This window comes from Rana temporaria, chromosome 12 (assembly GCF_905171775.1).
Source record: "Rana temporaria chromosome 12, aRanTem1.1, whole genome shotgun sequence".
Lineage (NCBI taxonomy): Eukaryota > Metazoa > Chordata > Amphibia > Anura > Ranidae > Rana > Rana temporaria.
This window is the reverse complement of record NC_053500.1, coordinates 117,406,829-117,421,828: the sequence shown is the minus strand read 5'-3', so window position 1 is coordinate 117,421,828 and position 15,000 is coordinate 117,406,829. Positions and strand designations below refer to the sequence as shown.

General features: G+C 47.9%; 16 non-coding genes across 16 annotated transcripts; 5 read left to right on the top strand and 11 right to left on the bottom strand.

Moving 5' to 3' along the window:
* Positions 1-3,837: 3,837 nt before the first annotated feature.
* TRNAL-AAG lies at positions 3,838-3,919 on the bottom strand. The gene has a single exon. It is a non-coding gene; the product is annotated as a tRNA-Leu (tRNA).
* Positions 3,920-4,328: 409 nt separating this feature from the next.
* Positions 4,329-4,410, bottom strand: TRNAL-UAG. The gene has a single exon. It is a non-coding gene; the product is annotated as a tRNA-Leu (tRNA).
* Positions 4,411-4,578: 168 nt separating this feature from the next.
* TRNAI-AAU lies at positions 4,579-4,652 on the top strand. The gene has a single exon. It is a non-coding gene; the product is annotated as a tRNA-Ile (tRNA).
* Positions 4,653-5,060: 408 nt separating this feature from the next.
* TRNAL-AAG lies at positions 5,061-5,142 on the bottom strand. Its single transcript has one exon. It is a non-coding gene; the product is annotated as a tRNA-Leu (tRNA).
* A 409-nt stretch (positions 5,143-5,551) lies between these two features.
* TRNAL-UAG lies at positions 5,552-5,633 on the bottom strand. The gene has a single exon. It is a non-coding gene; the product is annotated as a tRNA-Leu (tRNA).
* Positions 5,634-5,801: 168 nt separating this feature from the next.
* Positions 5,802-5,875, top strand: TRNAI-AAU. Its single transcript has one exon. It is a non-coding gene; the product is annotated as a tRNA-Ile (tRNA).
* Positions 5,876-10,242: 4,367 nt separating this feature from the next.
* Positions 10,243-10,324, bottom strand: TRNAL-AAG. Its single transcript has one exon. It is a non-coding gene; the product is annotated as a tRNA-Leu (tRNA).
* Positions 10,325-10,733: 409 nt separating this feature from the next.
* On the bottom strand, positions 10,734-10,815 carry TRNAL-UAG. The gene has a single exon. It is a non-coding gene; the product is annotated as a tRNA-Leu (tRNA).
* Positions 10,816-10,983: 168 nt separating this feature from the next.
* TRNAI-AAU lies at positions 10,984-11,057 on the top strand. The gene has a single exon. It is a non-coding gene; the product is annotated as a tRNA-Ile (tRNA).
* An 885-nt stretch (positions 11,058-11,942) lies between these two features.
* Positions 11,943-12,024, bottom strand: TRNAL-UAG. Its single transcript has one exon. It is a non-coding gene; the product is annotated as a tRNA-Leu (tRNA).
* Positions 12,025-12,192: 168 nt separating this feature from the next.
* Positions 12,193-12,266, top strand: TRNAF-AAA. Its single transcript has one exon. It is a non-coding gene; the product is annotated as a tRNA-Phe (tRNA).
* A 408-nt stretch (positions 12,267-12,674) lies between these two features.
* TRNAL-AAG lies at positions 12,675-12,756 on the bottom strand. Its single transcript has one exon. It is a non-coding gene; the product is annotated as a tRNA-Leu (tRNA).
* A 409-nt stretch (positions 12,757-13,165) lies between these two features.
* On the bottom strand, positions 13,166-13,247 carry TRNAL-UAG. Its single transcript has one exon. It is a non-coding gene; the product is annotated as a tRNA-Leu (tRNA).
* Positions 13,248-13,415: 168 nt separating this feature from the next.
* TRNAI-AAU lies at positions 13,416-13,489 on the top strand. The gene has a single exon. It is a non-coding gene; the product is annotated as a tRNA-Ile (tRNA).
* A 408-nt stretch (positions 13,490-13,897) lies between these two features.
* TRNAL-AAG lies at positions 13,898-13,979 on the bottom strand. Its single transcript has one exon. It is a non-coding gene; the product is annotated as a tRNA-Leu (tRNA).
* Positions 13,980-14,388: 409 nt separating this feature from the next.
* TRNAL-UAG lies at positions 14,389-14,470 on the bottom strand. Its single transcript is given in 2 exon segments — positions 14,389-14,423; positions 14,433-14,470. It is a non-coding gene; the product is annotated as a tRNA-Leu (tRNA).
* Between the last annotated feature and the right edge of the window lie 530 nt (positions 14,471-15,000).

Genomic DNA, 15,000 nt, shown 5'->3' with positions numbered 1-15,000 from the left:
GTATTCTGTACGACTTGGAGACGAGCGATTTGGTACTTGGGTAGCCCGAGGTAAAGGGCATTTGCATAGTCCAGTCTGGAATTCACGATTGTTCCCACCACGACTGCTACGTCTTCTTTAGGAATAAATGGAATCAGTCTGCGTAGTAGGCGCATCAAATGGTGCGCCCCGCTGACTACGGACCCTATTTGTGCGTCCATTGTCATGAAGGTGTCAAACGTGACTCCCAGACTTTTGACTTTGGAGCTAGGTGCGATGATTTGTCCCAGAATGGGAGATGGTGTCCAGTTTGTTGTCGGTGGTTTCTTCCGCCTGGCATCAAAGATAAAGAGTTCTGTTTTAGCATTATTGAGTTTGAGATAACTCTTAGACATCCAGTTTTCTATTGAAGAGAGACATTTCTCTAATCTTAGATGATGATCCTTTTTGTGGCAGATGCGAAAATACAACTGCGTGTCGTCTGCATAAGAGTGATAAAGTAGTTCATGGCTACTGATAATATCAAAGAGAGGACGAAGATAGATATTAAACAGCACTGGAGACAAGGGGGATCCTTGGGGGACCCCACATGTCACCGTGCGTTTTTCAGATGTGAAGGATCCCAGTTTCACTGTTTGTGATCGGTTTCCAAGAAACGAGGAGAACCATGGTAAGGCATCTTCTGAGACTCCGGCGACTTCTGTTAGTCGTCTCAGTAGCAATTTGTGGTCTACTGTGTCAAAAGCAGCGCTTAGGTCCAGCAGAACCAGAAGACATGATTCTCCTTCGTCTGCGGCCTCAAGCGCATCGTCCCATATTTTCAGTAAGGCCGTTTCTGTCCCGTGTCCGGGACGGAACCCGGATTGAAATGGATCGAGTAGGTTGTGGGTGTCCAGATGCTGTTGCAGCTGATTTACCACCACTTTCTCCATTATCTTGGACAGAGCATTTAGACCTGTTATGGGACGGCGGTGAGTTGGGTCCATAGGATCCAAATTAGGTTTTTTCAAGATCGGCAGGATTGTGCCCTCTTTCAGCAGGGAAGGCACTATGCCTTCCTTAAATGACTGATTTATAAGCTGCGTGATCGGAGGCGCCAGGATGTCGGCACATTCCTTCAGTAGCTTGGTGGGAATGATGTCATTCGGTGCTGTGCTGTTGCGCAGCAGGCCAATAAATTTTTTTGTTGTATCGATGGAGATGGGTTCCAAAGTGAACTTAGTTGATTGTAGAGGCGTTCGGTCGTTGTTTTGATTGAAGACGGGGCTGAGTGGAGAATTGTTTTGCCGAATACTTACCCGAATTTTCTCGATTTTGTCGATGAAGAAATCCGATAGTTCATTGCAGAACTCTTGGGTGTCTGAAGTGGGGACTTCTAGACATCCCGGATTCATGGTCTGGGTGACCATCCTGAAGAGTTCGCGAGGGCGATTCATTGCGCTGTTAATCACCCTGGAGAAGTGAAGTTTTTTGGCTTTGAAAATTTCCTTGTGGTAGCGCGTAGTTACTGCTTTGTAGATGTTGAGATGGTCTTCTGACGGACTTCTTTTCCAGGAGGCTTCCGCTCTCCTGCGCTCTTGCTTCAATAGCGACAGTTGGTTATTGAACCAGCTGGACTTTTTTTCCCGGCTGCGGAGTTTGCGCTTTGGTGCTGCCAAGTCAGCTGACTGTAGCAGAGCTGCATTAATGGCATCCAAAGTATCTGAGGCTGCTAATTGAGGAGGAATAGCCCCAATTCGGTTTCCCAGGGTAGATCTGAAGAGTTCCGAGTGGAGCTTCCTCTGAGATCTAGCCCAGTGTATTGTCACCGGCTTGGGTACTTTCCTGACTAATGGAGTTCTGGGGATTATGAAGCTGATTGCATGGTGGTCTGTCCATGGCAAAGGTTCATTTCCCACAATGTTAATTTTCAGATTTTGTCCGAAAATTAGGTCGAGTGTGTGACCTGAAACATGCGTTGGTCCGTGTATAAGTTGTTGAAGTCCAAATCCTTCCAGGTGGTTGATGCAGGCATCCGCGATGGGATCCTGTGAGGAGTTAGCCCACTAATTAAAATCCCCGAGCAGCAAAAGGTGCTTACCGCTAAGGGTGTAGGTGGAAATGAACTCCGTTAATGCTGATATCAACTGCGATTTTGGCCCAGGGGGCCTATAGCAGAGGAGAATATGAACAGTCTCCTGAGAGTGAGCTTGAAGTTGAAGCGTAAGGGTTTCCATAAAAGGTAGAGGATTTTGGAGGACCGGTTTAATGATTGCAATATGCGACTTATGAATCACCGCCAGTCCTCCTCCCCTTTGCCCTATTCTATTTTCCGTTAAGATGCGATAGTTTGCTGGCACCAGTTCTCCGAGAATGGTGTTGCAATCGTCCGACAGCCAACTTTCCGTAATGAAGAGGCAGTCTAGATCGTATTGAAGTAAGAAATCATGGATTTCTGATCGGTGTTTAACTGCTGATCTAGTGTTAAGCAAAGCACATGATATGTGCTTGAGCTGTGTTGAATGATTGGAATATTTGATGATCGATCGATGATCGAACCTCAAAAGTTGATCTGATTTTAAAGCTATTGTGGTGGCGGCAGGCAATGTAGTAGCGAATTGTCTCAGACCCCAAATGGTTTCTGGAGAGTAACGCAACTTAACCATTGCTGCCAGTCACCAAGGGCTGGGGTGCGGGCGTAGGGTGAGAGAGGATTCGAGAATCCTAGCTCAAGGGGATTGGGATTTGGTTTTTTGGTCCAGAGGAAGGCAAAAAAAACCCTGGGCAAGCTGGCCAATGTGCTGCGGCAGGGAAAAAAATTCCTTCCTGATCCCTGACGGCGATCGGCACAAAACCCTGGATCAAAAAACTAACGGCTTGTGGAGGGGAAGAAAAGGGGGGGGGATGCTGGGTGTCACTGCTGCTGGGGTGTACCAAAATAATGGCTGCCAGGCAAAGCACAGGACCCGGGCTGGGGGGGGGCTGTCAGCGTGGTAAAAAAGCTATTTACCGATAAAGTTGCTGAACAGGGGGCCTCTGGGGATGTGGGGGTGAATAGCCAAAGCAAACTGTGCTTAGGAATTAAGGGTAAGGTAAAAACGAGCTGAAGCCGCGGACTTTCCTAAGGTGCGGCGGCCGCGAGATGAAGCAGGCTGGCGCGGGGGTGAAAAAACACCCAAAAACGCCGGAAATACACCCAGGGGGGGTGATTTGGGACCACCAGAAAGCGGGTGGCCGTGCGGGCGATAGATGCCGGCGAAAAGTAGTCTAGAAAGCCGCAGTGTGGGGTCTGTGTGACGGCTGCCCTGATAAGGACGGCCGTCAGAGGATCCCCAGGATATCAGGCCCTGAGAGGCAGGGTCTTACCTGCGGAGGAGAGGAGTCCTTGTGGAGAGCGAGATGCTGATTCCAGGTTCCAGGGAGCTTGTTTCATGGAGCGTCTAGCCTAGCAGCTGCCTGGTCTCTGACTGCCAGGTCTGGGTGGAAGCAGGCTCGTAAGCGGAAGGTCCGAAGCGCCCTACTCCACCGCTGACACTGACTGACTGATCATTCATTGCTTGCGCTGGAGGCCTCAGAACCCTCAACAGGTCACCACTTTATCCTTTGTGAAAGGTTGTTAAAGTTTGACACAGATGTCAACTTATGTGCTTCTAGCTTACAGGAGTTGGCCACCTTCAGTTGGAGTTGTTTTGTACCGTTGATGACTTTTCACTAGTCATCAGGAGTGTGCCCTTTGGAAGACTTCTCAAACAAAACATGCAATTTTTCTAATGCTCCTAAAGCAGAGAGGTAAGTGTTCTTTGAGATTTTTTCAGTGTGTTGGGCAAGGAACATCAGAGATGCTTGAGCCATTGAGTCTAGGGATTTGTTAAAAGAGCTTGGCAGCAGTGGGATTTGAACCCACGCCTCCGAAGAGACTGGAGCCTTAATCCAGCGCCTTAGACCGCTCGGCCATGCTACCTGTAAAAGAACACTCGTTATCGATTAAAAAGCGGCGGGAGACATAGGCTACATTCCATGTTCAGCATTCATTGCTTGCGCCGGAGGCCTCAGAACTCTCAACTCCCAGTAGGTCACCACTTTATCCTTTGTGAAAGGTTGTTAAAGATTGACACAGATGTCATCTTATGTGCTTCTAGCTTACAGGAGTTGGCCACATTCAGTTGGACTTGTTTTGTACCGTTGATGACTTTTCACTAGTCATCAGGAGTGTGCCCTTTGGAAGACTTCTCAAACAAAACATGCAATGAATGCAGTTATTCTAATGCTCCTAAAGCAGAGAGGTAAGTGTTCTTTGAGATTTCAGTGTGTTGGGCAAGGAACATCAGAGATGCTTGAGCCCTTGAGGATAGAGATTTGTTAAAAGAGCTTGGCAGCAGTGGGATTTGAACCCACGCCTCCGAAGAGACTGGAGCCTAAATCCAGCGCCTTAGACCGCTCGGCCATGCTACCCACAAAAGATCAATTGCTTACGATTAAAAGTCGCTGGGACACATTCTACATTCCATGGGTTAATGAGGCCGTGGCATATATAGCACACCTGGAATTCCCCCAGCTGGTCTGAAATGAGAGCCTGGGATGGATGAGCAAGACCCAGCCCCAGCAGAACCGGAGCACGTTGGCCGGTTAGCTCAGTTGGTTAGAGCGTGGTGCTAATAACGCCAAGGTCGCGGGTTTGACCCCCGTACGGGCCATCCATGTGCTTGATCTTTATGTTTCTATGGTCTCTGCCAGGGGGAAAACTGTGTCTTTCTGCTGTCCCATGTTCTGCATTCATTGCTTGCGCTGGAGGCCTCAGAACCCTCAACAGGTCACCACTTTATCCTTTGTGAAAGGTTGTTAAAGTTTGACACAGATGTCAACTTATGTGCTTCTAGCTTACAGGAGTTGGCCACATTCAGTTGGAGTTGTTTTGTACCGTTGATGACTTTTCACTAGTCATCAGGAGTGTGCCCTTTGGAAGACTTCTCAAACAAAACATGCAATTTTTCTAATGCTCCTAAAGCAGAGAGGTAAGTGTTCTTTGAGATTTTTTCAGTGTGTTGGGCAAGGAACATCAGAGATGCTTGAGCCATTGAGTCTAGGGATTTGTTAAAAGAGCTTGGCAGCAGTGGGATTTGAACCCACGCCTCCGAAGAGACTGGAGCCTTAATCCAGCGCCTTAGACCGCTCGGCCATGCTACCTGTAAAAGAACAATCGTTATCGATTAAAAAGCGGCGGGAGACATAGGCTACATTCCATGTTCAGCATTCATTGCTTGCGCTGGAGGCCTCAGAACTCTCAACTCCCAGTAGGTCACCACTTTATCCTTTGTGAAAGGTTGTTAAAGTTTGACACAGATGTCAACTTATGTGCTTCTAGCTTACAGGAGTTGGCCACATTCAGTTGGACTTGTTTTGTACCGTTGATGACTTTTCACTAGTCATCAGGAGTGTGCCCTTTGGAAGACTTCTCAAACAAAACATGCAATGAATGCAGTTATTCTAATGCTCCTAAAGCAGAGAGGTAAGTGTTCTTTGAGATTTCAGTGTGTTGGGCAAGGAACATCAGAGATGCTTGAGCCCTTGAGGATAGAGATTTGTTAAAAGAGCTTGGCAGCAGTGGGATTTGAACCCACGCCTCCGAAGAGACTGGAGCCTAAATCCAGCGCCTTAGACCGCTCGGCCATGCTACCCACAAAAGATCAATTGCTTACGATTAAAAGTCGCTGGGACACATTCTACATTCCATGGGTTAATGAGGCCGTGGCATATATAGCACACCTGGAATTCCCCCAGCTGGTCTGAAATGAGAGCCTGGGATGGATGAGCAAGACCCAGCCCCAGCAGAACCAGAGCACGTTGGCCGGTTAGCTCAGTTGGTTAGAGCGTGGTGCTAATAACGCCAAGGTCGCGGGTTCGACCCCCGTACGGGCCATCCATGTGCTTGATCTTTATGTTTCTATGGTCTCTGCCAGGGGGAAAACTGTGTCTTTCTGCTGTCCCATGTTCTGCATTGAATGAATGAATGAATGAAAAATTTATATAGCGCGGACACATGCGAACTGAATCGCCTCTGGGCGCTTGTTGATTAAGTCTCATGCCTTTCAAAAAAGCAGGGTTTTGATCTGCCTTCTGAAAGACAGGTGGTTTTGCTCCAACCGAATGCTGGTTGGTAAAGCATTCCAAAGCCTGGGGCCCTGGAAAGCAAACCTTCTTTCTCCTTTGGACTTGTATTTGGTTATAGGAACCTTGACCAGATTTTGGTCGGTGGAACGCAAAATGCGACTGCAATTGTGCAGTTTGATCTTGTCGCATAGATATCTAGGAGCCTTCCCATGGATGCACTTATGTGTCAGGCAGAGTGCTTTGAATGCAATTCTGTCCTTCACTGGCAGCCAGTGAAGGGATCTCAGTGAAGGTGAGATTGATTCCCAAGATTTTTTCCCAGTCACCAGTCTGGCGGCCGTATTCTGTACGACTTGGAGACGAGCGATTTGGTACTTGGGTAGCCCGAGGTAAAGGGCATTTGCATAGTCCAGTCTGGAATTCACGATTGTTCCCACCACGACTGCTACGTCTTCTTTAGGAATAAATGGAATCAGTCTGCGTAGTAGGCGCATCAAATGGTGCGCCCCGCTGACTACGGACCCTATTTGTGCGTCCATTGTCATGAAGGTGTCAAACGTGACTCCCAGACTTTTGACTTTGGAGCTAGGTGCGATGATTTGTCCCAGAATGGGAGATGGTGTCCAGTTTGTTGTCGGTGGTTTCTTCCGCCTGGCATCAAAGATAAAGAGTTCTGTTTTAGCATTATTGAGTTTGAGATAACTCTTAGACATCCAGTTTTCTATTGAAGAGAGACATTTCTCTAATCTTAGATGATGATCCTTTTTGTGGCAGATGCGAAAATACAACTGCGTGTCGTCTGCATAAGAGTGATAAAGTAGTTCATGGCTACTGATAATATCAAAGAGAGGACGAAGATAGATATTAAACAGCACTGGAGACAAGGGGGATCCTTGGGGGACCCCACATGTCACCGTGCGTTTTTCAGATGTGAAGGATCCCAGTTTCACTGTTTGTGATCGGTTTCCAAGAAACGAGGAGAACCATGGTAAGGCATCTTCTGAGACTCCGGCGACTTCTGTTAGTCGTCTCAGTAGCAATTTGTGGTCTACTGTGTCAAAAGCAGCGCTTAGGTCCAGCAGAACCAGAAGACATGATTCTCCTTCGTCTGCGGCCTCAAGCGCATCGTCCCATATTTTCAGTAAGGCCGTTTCTGTCCCGTGTCCGGGACGGAACCCGGATTGAAATGGATCGAGTAGGTTGTGGGTGTCCAGATGCTGTTGCAGCTGATTTACCACCACTTTCTCCATTATCTTGGACAGAGCATTTAGACCTGTTATGGGACGGCGGTGAGTTGGGTCCATAGGATCCAAATTAGGTTTTTTCAAGATCGGCAGGATTGTGCCCTCTTTCAGCAGGGAAGGCACTATGCCTTCCTTAAATGACTGATTTATAAGCTGCGTGATCGGAGGCGCCAGGATGTCGGCACATTCCTTCAGTAGCTTGGTGGGAATGATGTCATTCGGTGCTGTGCTGTTGCGCAGCAGGCCAATAAATTTTTTTGTTGTATCGATGGAGATGGGTTCCAAAGTGAACTTAGTTGATTGTAGAGGCGTTCGGTCGTTGTTTTGATTGAAGACGGGGCTGAGTGGAGAATTGTTTTGCCGAATACTTACCCGAATTTTCTCGATTTTGTCGATGAAGAAATCCGATAGTTCATTGCAGAACTCTTGGGTGTCTGAAGTGGGGACTTCTAGACATCCCGGATTCATGGTCTGGGTGACCATCCTGAAGAGTTCGCGAGGGCGATTCATTGCGCTGTTAATCACCCTGGAGAAGTGAAGTTTTTTGGCTTTGAAAATTTCCTTGTGGTAGCGCGTAGTTACTGCTTTGTAGATGTTGAGATGGTCTTCTGACGGACTTCTTTTCCAGGAGGCTTCCGCTCTCCTGCGCTCTTGCTTCAATAGCGACAGTTGGTTATTGAACCAGCTGGACTTTTTTTCCCGGCTGCGGAGTTTGCGCTTTGGTGCTGCCAAGTCAGCTGACTGTAGCAGAGCTGCATTAATGGCATCCAAAGTATCTGAGGCTGCTAATTGAGGAGGAATAGCCCCAATTCGGTTTCCCAGGGTAGATCTGAAGAGTTCCGAGTGGAGCTTCCTCTGAGATCTAGCCCAGTGTATTGTCACCGGCTTGGGTACTTTCCTGACTAATGGAGTTCTGGGGATTATGAAGCTGATTGCATGGTGGTCTGTCCATGGCAAAGGTTCATTTCCCACAATGTTAATTTTCAGATTTTGTCCGAAAATTAGGTCGAGTGTGTGACCTGAAACATGCGTTGGTCCGTGTATAAGTTGTTGAAGTCCAAATCCTTCCAGGTGGTTGATGCAGGCATCCGCGATGGGATCCTGTGAGGAGTTAGCCCACTAATTAAAATCCCCGAGCAGCAAAAGGTGCTTACCGCTAAGGGTGTAGGTGGAAATGAACTCCGTTAATGCTGATATCAACTGCGATTTTGGCCCAGGGGGCCTATAGCAGAGGAGAATATGAACAGTCTCCTGAGAGTGAGCTTGAAGTTGAAGCGTAAGGGTTTCCATAAAAGGTAGAGGATTTTGGAGGACCGGTTTAATGATTGCAATATGCGACTTATGAATCACCGCCAGTCCTCCTCCCCTTTGCCCTATTCTATTTTCCGTTAAGATGCGATAGTTTGCTGGCACCAGTTCTCCGAGAATGGTGTTGCAATCGTCCGACAGCCAACTTTCCGTAATGAAGAGGCAGTCTAGATCGTATTGAAGTAAGAAATCATGGATTTCTGATCGGTGTTTAACTGCTGATCTAGTGTTAAGCAAAGCACATGATATGTGCTTGAGCTGTGTTGAATGATTGGAATATTTGATGATCGATCGATGATCGAACCTCAAAAGTTGATCTGATTTTAAAGCTATTGTGGTGGCGGCAGGCAATGTAGTAGCGAATTGTCTCAGACCCCAAATGGTTTCTGGAGAGTAACGCAACTTAACCATTGCTGCCAGTCACCAAGGGCTGGGGTGCGGGCGTAGGGTGAGAGAGGATTCGAGAATCCTAGCTCAAGGGGATTGGGATTTGGTTTTTTGGTCCAGAGGAAGGCAAAAAAAACCCTGGGCAAGCTGGCCAATGTGCTGCGGCAGGGAAAAAAATTCCTTCCTGATCCCTGACGGCGATCGGCACAAAACCCTGGATCAAAAAACTAACGGCTTGTGGAGGGGAAGAAAAGGGGGGGGGATGCTGGGTGTCACTGCTGCTGGGGTGTACCAAAATAATGGCTGCCAGGCAAAGCACAGGACCCGGGCTGGGGGGGGGCTGTCAGCGTGGTAAAAAAGCTATTTACCGATAAAGTTGCTGAACAGGGGGCCTCTGGGGATGTGGGGGTGAATAGCCAAAGCAAACTGTGCTTAGGAATTAAGGGTAAGGTAAAAACGAGCTGAAGCCGCGGACTTTCCTAAGGTGCGGCGGCCGCGAGATGAAGCAGGCTGGCGCGGGGGTGAAAAAACACCCAAAAACGCCGGAAATACACCCAGGGGGGGTGATTTGGGACCACCAGAAAGCGGGTGGCCGTGCGGGCGATAGATGCCGGCGAAAAGTAGTCTAGAAAGCCGCAGTGTGGGGTCTGTGTGACGGCTGCCCTGATAAGGACGGCCGTCAGAGGATCCCCAGGATATCAGGCCCTGAGAGGCAGGGTCTTACCTGCGGAGGAGAGGAGTCCTTGTGGAGAGCGAGATGCTGATTCCAGGTTCCAGGGAGCTTGTTTCATGGAGCGTCTAGCCTAGCAGCTGCCTGGTCTCTGACTGCCAGGTCTGGGTGGAAGCAGGCTCGTAAGCGGAAGGTCCGAAGCGCCCTACTCCACCGCTGACACTGACTGACTGATCATTCATTGCTTGCGCTGGAGGCCTCAGAACCCTCAACAGGTCACCACTTTATCCTTTGTGAAAGGTTGTTAAAGTTTGACACAGATGTCAACTTATGTGCTTCTAGCTTACAGGAGTTGGCCACCTTCAGTTGGAGTTGTTTTGTACCGTTGATGACTTTTCACTAGTCATCAGGAGTGTGCCCTTTGGAAGACTTCTCAAACAAAACATGCAATTTTTCTAATGCTCCTAAAGCAGAGAGGTAAGTGTTCTTTGAGATTTTTTCAGTGTGTTGGGCAAGGAACATCAGAGATGCTTGAGCCATTGAGTCTAGGGATTTGTTAAAAGAGCTTGGCAGCAGTGGGATTTGAACCCACGCCTCCGAAGAGACTGGAGCCTTAATCCAGCGCCTTAGACCGCTCGGCCATGCTACCTGTAAAAGAACACTCGTTATCGATTAAAAAGCGGCGGGAGACATAGGCTACATTCCATGTTCAGCATTCATTGCTTGCGCCGGAGGCCTCAGAACTCTCAACTCCCAGTAGGTCACCACTTTATCCTTTGTGAAAGGTTGTTAAAGATTGACACAGATGTCATCTTATGTGCTTCTAGCTTACAGGAGTTGGCCACATTCAGTTGGACTTGTTTTGTACCGTTGATGACTTTTCACTAGTCATCAGGAGTGTGCCCTTTGGAAGACTTCTCAAACAAAACATGCAATGAATGCAGTTATTCTAATGCTCCTAAAGCAGAGAGGTAAGTGTTCTTTGAGATTTCAGTGTGTTGGGCAAGGAACATCAGAGATGCTTGAGCCCTTGAGGATAGAGATTTGTTAAAAGAGCTTGGCAGCAGTGGGATTTGAACCCACGCCTCCGAAGAGACTGGAGCCTAAATGCAGCGCCTTAGACCGCTCGGCCATGCTACCCACAAAAGATCAATTGCTTACGATTAAAAGTCGCTGGGACACATTCTACATTCCATGGGTTAATGAGGCCGTGGCATATATAGCACACCTGGAATTCCCCCAGCTGGTCTGAAATGAGAGCCTGGGATGGATGAGCAAGACCCAGCCCCAGCAGAACCGGAGCACGTTGGCCGGTTAGCTCAGTTGGTTAGAGCGTGGTGCTAATAACGCCAAGGTCGCGGGTTCGACCCCCGTACGGGCCATCCATGTGCTTGATCTTTATGTTTCTATGGTCTCTGCCAGGGGGAAAACTGTGTCTTTCTGCTGTCCCATGTTCTGCATTCATTGCTTGCGCTGGAGGCCTCAGAACCCTCAACAGGTCACCACTTTATCCTTTGTGAAAGGTTGTTAAAGTTTGACACAGATGTCAACTTATGTGCTTCTAGCTTACAGGAGTTGGCCACATTCAGTTGGAGTTGTTTTGTACCGTTGATGACTTTTCACTAGTCATCAGGAGTGTGCCCTTTGGAAGACTTCTCAAACAAAACATGCAATTTTTCTAATGCTCCTAAAGCAGAGAGGTAAGTGTTCTTTGAGCTTTTTTCAGTGTGTTGGGCAAGGAACATCAGAGATGCTTGAGCCATTGAGTCTAGGGATTTGTTAAAAGAGCTTGGCAGCAGTGGGATTTGAACCCACGCCTCCGAAGAGACTGGAGCCTTAATCCAGCGGCCATGCTACCTGTAAAAAAACACTCGTTACCGATTAAAAAGCGGCGGGAGACATAGGCTACATTCCATGTTCAGCATTCATTGCTTGCGCTGGAGGCCTCAGAACTCTCAACTCCCAGTAGGTCACCACTTTATCCTTTGTGAAAGGTTGTTAAAGTTTGACACAGATGTCAACTTATGTGCTTCTAGCTTACAGGAGTTGGCCACATTCAGTTGGACTTGTTTTGTACCGTTGATGACTTTTCACTAGTCATCAGGAGTGTGCCCTTTGGAAGACTTCTCAAACAAAACATGCAATGAATGCAGTTATTCTAATGCTCCTAAAGCAGAGAGGTAAGTGTTCTTTGAGATTTCAGTGTGTTGGGCAAGGAACATCAGAGATGCTTGAGCCCTTGAGGATAGAGATTTGTTAAAAGAGCTTGGCAGCAGTGGGATATGAACCCACGCCTCCGAAGAGACTGGAGCCTAAATCCAGCGCCTTAGACCGCTCGGCCATGCTACCCACAAAAGATCAATTGCTTACGATTAAAAGTCGCTGGGACACATTCTACATTCCATGGGTTAATGAGGCCGTGGCATATATAGCACACCTGGAATTCCCCCAGCTGGTCTGAAATGAGAGCCTGGGATGGATGAGCAAGACCCAGCCCCAGCAGAACCGGAGCACGTTGGCCGGTTAGCTCAGTTGGTTAGAGCGTGGTGCTAAAAACGCCAAGGTCGCGGGTTCGACCCCCATACGGGCCATCCATGTGCTTGATCTTTATGTTTCTATGGTCTCTGCCAGGGGGAAAACTGTGTCTTTCTGCTGTCCCATGTTCTGCATTCATTGCTTGCGCTGGAGGCCTCAGAACCCTCAACAGGTCACCACTTTATCCTTTGTGAAAGGTTGTTAAAGTTTGACACAGATGTCAACTTATGTGCTTCTAGCTTACAGGAGTTGGCCACATTCAGTTGGAGTTGTTTTGTACCGTTGATGACTTTTCACTAGTCATCAGGAGTGTGCCCTTTGGAAGACTTCTCAAACAAAACATGCAATTTTTCTAATGCTCCTAAAGCAGAGAGGTAAGTGTTCTTTGAGATTTTTTCAGTGTGTTGGGCAAGGAACATCAGAGATGCTTGAGCCATTGAGTCTAGGGATTTGTTAAAAGAGCTTGGCAGCAGTGGGATTTGAACCCACGCCTCCGAAGAGACTGGAGCCTTAATCCAGCGCCTTAGACCGCTCGGCCATGCTACCTGTAAAAGAACACTCGTTATCGATTAAAAAGCGGCGGGAGACATAGGCTACATTCCATGTTCAGCATTCATTGCTTGCGCCGGAGGCCTCAGAACTCTCAACTCCCAGTAGGTCACCACTTTATCCTTTGTGAAAGGTTGTTAAAGATTGACACAGATGTCAACTTATGTGCTTCTAGCTTACAGGAGTTGGCCACATTCAGTTGGACTTGTTTTGTACCGTTGATGACTTTTCACTAGTCATCAGGAGTGTGCCCTTTGGAAGACTTCTCAAACAAAACATGCAATGAATGCAGTTATTCTAATGCTCCTAAAGCAGAGAGGTAAGTGTTCTTTGAGATTTCAGTGTGTTGGGCAAGGAACATCAGAGATGCTTGAGCCCTTGAGGATAGAGATTTGTTAAAAGAGCTTGGCAGCAGTGGGATTTGAACCCACGCCTCCGAAGAGACTGGAGCCTAAATCCAGCGCCTTAGACCGCTCGGCCATGCTACCCACAAAAGATCAATTGCTTACGATTAAAAGTCGCTGGGACACATTCTACATTCCATGGGTTAATGAGGCCGTGGCATATATAGCACACCTGGAATTCCCCCAGCTGGTCTGAAATGAGAGCCTGGGATGGATGAGCAAGACCCAGCCCCAGCAGAACCGGAGCACGTTGGCCGGTTAGCTCAGTTGGTTAGAGCGTGGTGCTAATAACGCCAAGGTCGCGGGTTCGACCCCCGTACGGGCCATCCATGTGCTTGATCTTTATGTTTCTATGGTCTCTGCCAGGGGGAAAACTGTGTCTTTCTGCTGTCCCATGTTCTGCATTCATTGCTTGCGCTGGAGGCCTCAGAACCCTCAACAGGTCACCACTTTATCCTTTGTGAAAGGTTGTTAAAGTTTGACACAGATGTCAACTTATGTGCTTCTAGCTTACAGGAGTTGGCCACATTCAGTTGGAGTTGTTTTGTACCGTTGATGACTTTTCACTAGTCATCAGGAGTGTGCCCTTTGGAAGACTTCTCAAACAAAACATGCAATTTTTCTAATGCTCCTAAAGCAGAGAGGTAAGTGTTCTTTGAGATTTTTTCAGTTTGTTGGGCAAGGAACATCAGAGATGCTTGAGCCATTGAGTCTAGGGATTTGTTAAAAGAGCTTGGCAGCAGTGGGATTTGAACCCACGCCTCCGAAGAGACTGGAGCCTTAATCCAGCGCCTTAGACCGCTCGGCCATACTACCTGTAAAAGAACACTCGTTATCGATTAAAAAGCGGCAGGAGACATAGGCTACATTCCATGTTCAGCATTCATTGCTTGCGCTGGAGGCCTCAGAACTCTCAACTCCCAGTAGGTCACCACTTTATCCTTTGTGAAAGGTTGTTAAAGTTTGACACAGATGTCAACTTATGTGCTTCTAGCTTACAGGAGTTGGCCACATTCAGTTGGACTTGTTTTGTACCGTTGATGACTTTTCACTAGTCATCAGGAGTGTGCCCTTTGGAAGACTTCTCAAACAAAACATGCAATGAATGCAGTTATTCTAATGCTCCTAAAGCAGAGAGGTAAGTGTTCTTTGAGATTTCAGTGTGTTGGGCAAGGAACATCAGAGATGCTTGAGCCCTTGAGGATAGAGATTTGTTAAAAGAGCTTGGCAGCAGTGGGATTGGAACCCACGCCTCCGAAGAGAGTGGAGCCTAAATCCAGCGCCTTAGACCGCTCGGCCATGCTACCCACAAAAGATCAATTGCTTACGATTAAAAGTCGCTGGGACACATTCTACATTCCATGGGTTAATGAGGCCGTGGCATATATAGCACACCTGGAATTCCCCCAGCTGGTCTGAAATGAGAGCCTGGGATGGATGAGCAAGACCCAGCCCCAGCCCCAGCAGAACCGGAGCACGTTGGCCGGTTAGTTCAGTTGGTTAGAGCGTGTTGCTAATAACACCATGGTCGTGGGTTCGACCCCTGTACGGGCCATCCATGTGCTTGATCTTTATGTTTCTATGGTCTCTGCCAGGGGGGAAACTGTGTCTTTCTGCTGTCCCATGTTCTGCATTCATTGCTTGTGCTGGAGGCCTCAGAACCCTCTACAGGTCACCACTTTATCCTTTGTGAAAGGTTGTTAAAGTTTGACACAGATGTCAACTTATGTGCTTCTAGCTTACAGGAGTTGGCCACATTCAGTTGGACTTGTTTTGTACCGTTGATGACTTTTCACTAGTCATCAGGAGTGTGCCCTTTGGAAGACTTCTCAAACAA